The sequence below is a fragment of the Sapajus apella genome, unplaced genomic scaffold, assembly GCF_009761245.1.
Source record: "Sapajus apella isolate SASKATOON/1434 unplaced genomic scaffold, GSC_monkey_1.0 scaffold104, whole genome shotgun sequence".
In the NCBI taxonomy this organism is placed as follows: Eukaryota; Metazoa; Chordata; class Mammalia; order Primates; family Cebidae; genus Sapajus; species Sapajus apella.
Genome location: NW_022437044.1, coordinates 3,343,499 through 3,351,904, shown reverse-complemented (window position 1 = coordinate 3,351,904; position 8,406 = coordinate 3,343,499). Strand labels below are relative to the sequence as shown.

General features: G+C 35.4%; 1 pseudogene across 1 annotated transcript; it reads right to left on the bottom strand.

The window, feature by feature from the left end:
• Positions 1–677: 677 nt before the first annotated feature.
• Positions 678–1,556, bottom strand: LOC116536839 (annotated as a pseudogene). Its single transcript, XR_004262820.1, has one exon. The product of XR_004262820.1 is annotated as a catechol O-methyltransferase domain-containing protein 1 pseudogene (transcript).
• Positions 1,557–8,406: the final 6,850 nt, after the last annotated feature.

Genomic DNA, 8,406 nt, shown 5'->3' with positions numbered 1-8,406 from the left:
ATTACCAATAACTTTTTAAAAGATACTTTTAAATAATTGATCTTTTATAACCACTTTTATGAGATATTTTTAAGTAACAAATAAATTTTGGATTTTTTAAATGCTTTTCCCACAGCTGTTGAAGTGATCATATTACTTTTATCATTTATTCTGTTAATATAGTAAATTATATTATTTTCTAATATTAAATCAAACCACATTATGGTAGTTATAATCAAATCTGTTTTATATATCCTAGATTTAATTTATCAATATTTGCCTTTGGTGTTTTGTATCTATATTGATGAGAGATATTTGTCTGTAATTTTTTTATGTCATCATCAGACATTTCTCTCAAAGTTATTCTGACCTTATAAAATCAGGTGAGGAATGTTCCGTATTTTTCTACATTCTGGAAGAGCTGGGTAAATTTTGTTATTTTTTAAATTAAATATTTGGAAGATTACACCAGTAAGTCATTTGTGTGTGGATCTTTCTTTGTAGAATAAATTTCTTTGTAAAAATTTAATTATTTAATATGCACAAGACTTTTCAGGTTTCTCTATTTCTCCATGTTCTTTTAAGGTGAATTTTCAAGAAGTTTATGAATTTGTGAATTAATTTAAAATGGTCAGTTTTATTAACAAGAAGCTGTTCATAATATTTATTTTTCGAAATGTCTAGAAATTTTTTTTTCAGGAGGTCCCAGCCCCACTTTATTGTCGAATTTAAAACTCAGAGTCAATTCCTGGGGTTCCCAGGCAACCCTTCCTCGAGCCCACTCACTAGGGGCCAGTCCTAGATCTTGAAAGTCAAGGTGAGGCCACCGCCCAGGGGCAGGAGACTGATGTAGGCCCTCACGTCCCGCCGGATGCGTTCCTTTAGGTTCCACACACATTCAGCCGCCAGGTCCCCCTGCGGAGGTTGCAGCACCTTTCCGTTCCACAGGACTCTTAGGACGGCGAGGATGCCTCCTGGCCGCAGCAGCTGCAGGCAGCGCTCGTAGTAGGCAGCGCAGTTCTCCCTGTACGCGTCCGCCACGGCCACGTCGAAGGTGCCGGCCTTGCCCGCTGCCCTCAGCTCGTCCAGGGTCTCCAGGGCTGGCTTCAGCCGGAGGTCGATCTTGAGCTCCGCCTCAGCCTGCCTCCGCAGGGGCCGCCCAAGCTCCGGGGGCTGCGTGTCCACCTCGCAGGTCACCATGCGCCCATCCGCGGGCAGCGCCAGGGACAGCGTTAGGGCGGAGTAGCCCGTGAAGGTGCCTAGATCCAGCGCCTTCTTAGCCTGGATGAGCCGCGCCAGGTTGGCCAGGAGCTGGGCCTGCTCGCAGGTCATCATGGAATCCCCCTGCGACTGCTCCAGGGTCAGTAGCCTCAGGCTCCGCAGCACCGGGTGCTCCCGCATGGGAGATACTGCCACAGGTGGCTGTCCTCGCGGGGAAGCAGGTGCAGCTCTCGCAGGCCTTGCCATGAGGGTCACCGCCTGCCTAGGAAGATGCCAGTGGCGAAGGCAGTGCCCAGCGCGGCTGAGCCGAGGGCCAGTGCGGCGGGCACGGAGAGCTGGGGCACCCGCTGGGTCATGGTGCGGGCAGGAGGCTGCGGGAGGCGGTGGCAGGTCCAATGTCTAGAAAAATTTTAGTGATGTCCTTTTAAAATTTGATACTGCTAATTTATTTTTTTCTCTTTTTTGATGATTGTTGTAAGAGGTTTAATCCTTTTTAATCTTTCAAAAAATAAATATTTGGTTTTGCTATTTTTTCTAGTGTATATTAACTTTCTATTTTATTTTTTTTTGCTTCTAAATTTATTTTTTTCTTTCTATTTCATTGCATTTTAATTTGCTGTTAATTGCTTATGATCTTAGAAAGGAAGCTTAGATCATTTATTTAAAATCTTTTACTTTATTTTATTTCATATTTAGAGATGGTTTCTCACTATGTTGCACACTTTGGCTTGAAGTCCTGAGCTTAAGCAATCCTCTTGCCTCAGCCTTCTAACTAGCTGGAATTACAGGCATATACCACCATGTCTGGTTTTAATTTTTATATTGTAACTTAAGGCTGTATATTTGTTTACAATTCTTTTATGGCTGCGTTCCACATGTTTTTTATATGTCTTATTTTAATTTTCATTCACTTAAAATTATATTTTAGTTCATGTTGTGATTGGTTTTTTGATCCATGGGTTATTTAAATATGTGTTGTTTAATTTTCAAAAAGATCATTCTTAAAAGTTTTCTTTATATTATTGATTTCTAGATTTATTTCACTGTGGTCGGATACAATAATTTCTATGACTTTAATTCTTTGACACATGTTAAGAGTTACTTTAAATGTCAAGTATGATATATCTTGGAAAATGTTCCATGTGTACTTCAAGCAAATATCTACCTGGCATATGTTTGGTGTAGAGTTCTTTATATGGAATTAAGTTCAAATCTTCTGTATTGTTTACAATTTTTTGTTCTACTTCTTTCGATCAGTACTGTGTGTGAAAACCTTCTACTGTGATTGTAAATTCACCTATTTCTATTTTCAGTTGTGTCAAGTTTTGCTTTACATATTTTGAGCTTAAATTATGAGGTACATAAACATTTAGAATTGTTTTAGCATCCTTTTCAATAGATCCTTTCGTCATTAAGACATCTGTGTCTTAATTTCTGTAACATTTTTTGACCTAAAGTTTAATTTGTCTATATTAATTTAGCTATAGAAACTTTTGTTTGCTTAGTGTTTTTATAATATATCATTTTTCATTCTTTTACTTTAAACTTTGCTCTTTCATAAACACAACCAGAAGTTCACAATTTTTGTTTTTTTATTAGATTAAGCCTGAGAATCTGTTTGTTTTTGAACAGGTAATAGGTATCTGTTTAATTAATTGTCAGTTACATGTCACTGTCACAGTGTCCTTTTTTTCTTTGCATTTTTTTCTTGCCTGAAGCGTTCTATTTATGTTTCATTATAAACATGTTAATTTTATAATCTCTTTTATACTATTTTATTACTTCTTATAACTAGAAAATAAATTCTCATGTTTGTTTCTTTTGCTGAATTTCTTTTCTTATTATTTATATCCTCAAATGACACATAACATTTTTACTGAGGTATTCTTCAGTGAAAGTAATCTCTCTTTATTCCCCGATAAAAACCCATATATAATAGTTTTTCTAGAGAAGATTTTTCCCATTATATTTTCAGTGGTTTTACCTGCATGGGACAGATTTTCTCTTCATTGTTATTGTCTAAACTTGAGATTATTGCACTAAATGAGTAGCATTAATTTAGAGCTTGCACCTAGGACAGCCTTACACTTTCAATTTCTCATGAGATATGTCTTTTTCTTTCTACCTGAGAACCCAAAAATTGTTTGTGAATAGGAATTTTCCAATCTTTTTTCAATGATTGAATAAAAGTCAAAAGTCCTGGTTTAATTCAGATTCCCAGGACCAACGTTATGCATTGGGCAGGCCTGAAGCCATGCATTTGCTTTGTTTGTAAATATTGAAAACCAGGCCCTTTGCCATTGGTCTAAGATCCATCAGGACAACTATGGTATTTGCCTTAATTTACTTTTCTGGCTTTATTTCTAGCAGCTGGGAGTTTCTTTATCTTTTAATCTCAGCTACAAATATGTACAAGTGATATTTACAAGTACAAAAGGTTTTGTAGAACCGCTCCAGCAATTAGGAAACAGCCTAATAAAAGTAAGATTTTCCAACAGCACCATGACTTATTACCAACTGGAAAAGCATATGCTTTGGATGTTTGCTAAAAGTGCATCTGCCAATGGTGAAAACACAGCTCAAAATTAAAGATTGCTAATTACTACATTAATTTAAAACTGCATGGGAAAACAAAGTAATCTAATTAAGGTTAATTGCAAATCCTTACAACGAGAATGTAGAAATTACAGCAGGGGAGCTATATGGGTAATTTTTTTTTTCTAATAGGCTACATTATTATTATCATGTATTAAACAAGACACTGCATGTCTTTGTTCTCAAATTTTAGATACTTCTCTCAATTTGAATCATCTGTTTAAGATCATTGTTCTTTAGCTAATCTATTTGTAAGGAAATAATATCACTCTATACTTCTGCAAGCCCAAACACTTCCTATATCCTGTCAAGCAGACAACACTTTTAGGAAGCTAGCAACCTGAACAGAAACACACAGTTCACTAGATTTTGTTTGTTTCACCTTTTTTTATTGGTAAATTACTACACTGGCTGAAGAAAAATTAAGAAACCCTTTTATTTGTATTTGAATTCTATATTAATATGTTCATAAGTTCTTCAATCAATTTTGAGATTATGACTAAAAGGTGTTTTAAGGACATTTGCTGTAATCATACTTTGTTTAAAAACACAAGCTAAACATAGTTAGAACTCAAATAAGTGAAAGTTGTCCCAAATCTGCCTTTGTTACTTTTATATGGTGTACAACTGAACACGCTTCCACTATTTTTTGGTCTCCAGCTATCTAAGCCACAGCATGGCATTTTATTCAGGATTAAATAAAAATTGCATAGGATACGTGGAATTAACACAAGTGGCTGAAAAGTTGAAATACATTCTAACGAATGTTTCGAGTTTATTTCACAGTATCAATGGGACAGGTAAAAAAGTACGAATTTAAAATGTGACCAATTCTTTGAATCAATAAAATGATCTCTTTGTGCAATTAATTTTCCTTTTCTCACTTCCTATTGTGCTTTTTATTTTCATTTACTTAATTACCTCTAGCTTTTTTCATGTATCTTCCACATACACTTTATAGTATGTGTTGAAAAATGTGCACTTTGAATGAAGAGACCTTCCAAACAGGCTTTGTGTGAGCAACATAGCTGTTTATTCACCTGGGTGTGGGTGGGCTAAGGCCGAAAAGGGCATTAGCAAAGGGCAGCAAGATAGGATTTGGTTTTATAGGTTTGGGAAGTTTTTTTGGGGGATGGGGGTGTTACAGAGTAAGTTCAGTTATAGTGGTGGGGGGTAGAGGCAAAGAATATACATGACCACAAGTTCAGTTACAATGGCAGGGTTGGTTGAGAGGTATTTAAATTATCATAAGAACAGTTAAGATGGCAGGATGGGTGAGAGGTGTTCACATTATCATAAAAACAGTTAAGATGGCAGGGTTGGATGAGGGGCTTGTCTGGGGAAGCTCTGCTGGGTGATCAGGGACAATGGTCAATGCAAGCATTGGGTGGGAGACATAAGCTGAGGCAAGCAGGACTTCAGACTTTCAGACTCCAGGCTTGCATATGGAGACTTGACATAATGTTCCTGAAGGTAAAGTTTCTCTCTATCTAATTCTTGGATTTTGTTATGCACAGGTTATGTATATGCACACATGCAAACACACGAGCACACATGCACACACACACACACATGCACACACATCTGAAAAATTCGAAGTTGAAGAAATTAAAAAGATATAGTTTTGGTGACCTTCTATAGAGTAGCTTTTCCACTTTAAATATCTATAAAGTTTAACAGAGAAAAAAATAAATATACATTAGTGATGATAGTGCATATATGTAATTCAAAAGCCCTGAAAACTGTATAGCTTATATACACACCAATTATATTAACTTATTTAGTTTATTTAAAAAATTCTTTTACTTTATTTTGAAGGAAGCCAATTAAGAAAAAGAATACAAATAATAAATTAATAGTAAGTAAACCTGGTTCCTAGTCCTTACTCTGTTATTGTATTAGTCTGTTTTCATGCTGCTGATAAAGAAATACCTGAGACTGGGCAATTTACAAAAGAAAAAGATTTAATTAACTTAAAGTTTCACAATGCTGAGAAGGCCTCACAATTATGGCAGAAGGTGTAAGAAAAGAGTTTCTGTTAGCGGCAGACAAGAGAAGAGAGTTTGTGCAGGGAAACTCCCCCTTATAAAACCATCACATCTTGTGAGACTTATTTATTATCATGAGAACAGCATGGGAAAGGCCTGCCCCATGATTCAATTAACTCCAGCCAGTCTCTCCTATAACACGTGGGAATTCAAAATGAGATTTAGGTGGGAACACAGCCGAACCATATTATTCTGCCCTAGCCCCTCTCAAATCTTATGTCCTCACATTTCAAATCCAATCATGCCTTCCCAACAGTCCCCCGAAGTCTTAACTCATTCCAGCATTAACGGAAAAGTGCGCAGTCCAAAGTCTCATCTGAGACAAGGCAAGTCCCTTCCACCTGTGAACCTGTGAAATCAAAAGCAAGTTAGTTACTTCCTAGATACAATGGGGGTAAAGGCGTTGGGTAAATACTCCTGTTCCAAATGGGAGAAATTGACCAAAATAAAGGAGTAACAGGTTCCATGCAAGTTCAAAATCTAGTGGGACAAATCATAAAGCTCCAAAATGATATTTGACTCCGTGTCTTATATCCTGTTCCTGCTCATGCAAGAGGTGAGTTCACATGGCCTTGGGCAGCTCTGCGTCTGTGGCTTGCAGGATCTAGACTCCCTCCCAGCTGCTTTCATGGGTTGGTGTTGAGTGTTTGTGGCTTTTTCAGGTGCGCCAGGCAAGCTGTTGGTGGATCTACCATTCTGGGGTCTGGAGGAAGATAGAGAATAGTAAGATAATTACCAGAGACTTAGAAGGGTAGTGAGAGGATGGAAGAAAAGTTGGGATGGTTAATCGTTACAGAAATAGTTACAAAAAATAAGTATGATCTAGCATTTGATAGCACAGCAGAGTGACTATAATAAAAAATAATTTAGTGATGCAGTTTAACATAACTAAAAGTATAATTTGATTGTTTATAACACAAAGAATAAATGCTTGAGGTGATGGATACTCCATATAGCCTAATGGGATTATTACACATTGTATACCTGTATCAAAATAGCTCATATATATTTATGTTTTACTCACAAAAATTAAAAATAGTTTTAAATAAAAACTCAATGGGAGTTTTTCACAAATGATTATTTTACAAAAATAAAAACTAAATGCATTCTACTGTGAAGCATACATGAATAAAAATATTTTCTAAATACATAAATTATTTGGAACCCAGTAAATATAATGCCACCATGTAAATTAGATTTTTTTTAAAGTTAGAAAATAAAATACACAATTGTTATTCAAAACCTTGGATCTTTAATAATTGGATACTGCCAAACTATTTGTGATTACTCTTTTGAATGCATGACAGACATGACATTCTATTTATTGCAAAATATAACAATTCACATTATATATTATAAAGGCTTGCTAAAATGTTTCTGAAGTATTAGTTGGAAAAAATAAATACCTGCAATGTTGTTTGGAAATCTGCCACGGCCTTCAATTTTTTTAAATTAATAGCTACAAAATTAAAATTATTTTCCCCAACAAGCTTAGTTTATTGTATGCAAAGTTGGTAAATTCAGAATCCTAATAAACAGCACAGAACCAAAAATGTGCAATAAAAACAATAATTCTCAGAAAATATCATTCAAATTTAATTAAACCAATTTATTTCCAGTTTTTATTTTTTCTACTTTGTAGTATTCTTTCATTCCGCCGTTTCTGAAATTAGTCTAGAGGATAGATTACTGACAGATTTTTCCATAACCCCATCAAAATTACTTTGAATTATTTGCAAACTGTTTTTTCCAGCCAGTTTTTTTATTCACCTCTCTCTCTAAAAAGTAGAAACCTGAAAGTGATCTGCTAAGGAGTCTTGTAGGAATGCTCACAAATCTCAGGCAGATAAATTACATTAAGTCACTGCCCATGCATAATCCTAAAGATACTGGCCTCTAAGAAAGTGTGTCTACAATGCAAAGCAATTTTTAGTCCACTGGCCAAGAGGATTTAGTTCCACTGGCTTTGAGTTGGTGCAAAAGAGCTCCAGCTGGCACATGTAGCGAAAATGGAATGAAAGGCTTGTTGTTGTTGTTTGTTTGCTTTCTTTATTACAGAATATGACAGAAAATGGAAAGCAATTTTTTAAAACATGTATTCTCTGTGTGCGTGTGTGTGTGCACATGTATGTTTGTGTGTATGTGTAAAGACCTTATTTCTGTGATCTATACTTGGAGAGAAAATACCATTGACTACTTATCCATTAATATCCATCTTAATTCTTATATCGGGAAATTAAAAAATCCCTAGAATTAATTTTCAGTCGATTTCAAATCAAATATCAATCACTTACTAGATTAAAAATTATTGGGTACCCCTAATGCTAAAATGACATAAGGAGAATTACTGTGGCTAATCATCTTTAGAATTAGAAGATTTTTAAACTTTTCATGGTTTCTTTCCCTTTGTTGTTGTAGTTAAAACTCATTTTGTTCACACATCCTGCATTTTTTTCTCATTTCACAAAATGTCATCTGAACATCAGTTTCTAAAAATAATTTTTAGTATGTCTGGCTTAATATTGATCGGGTTGTTGAAATAAGGAGATCTCACAATCACTTA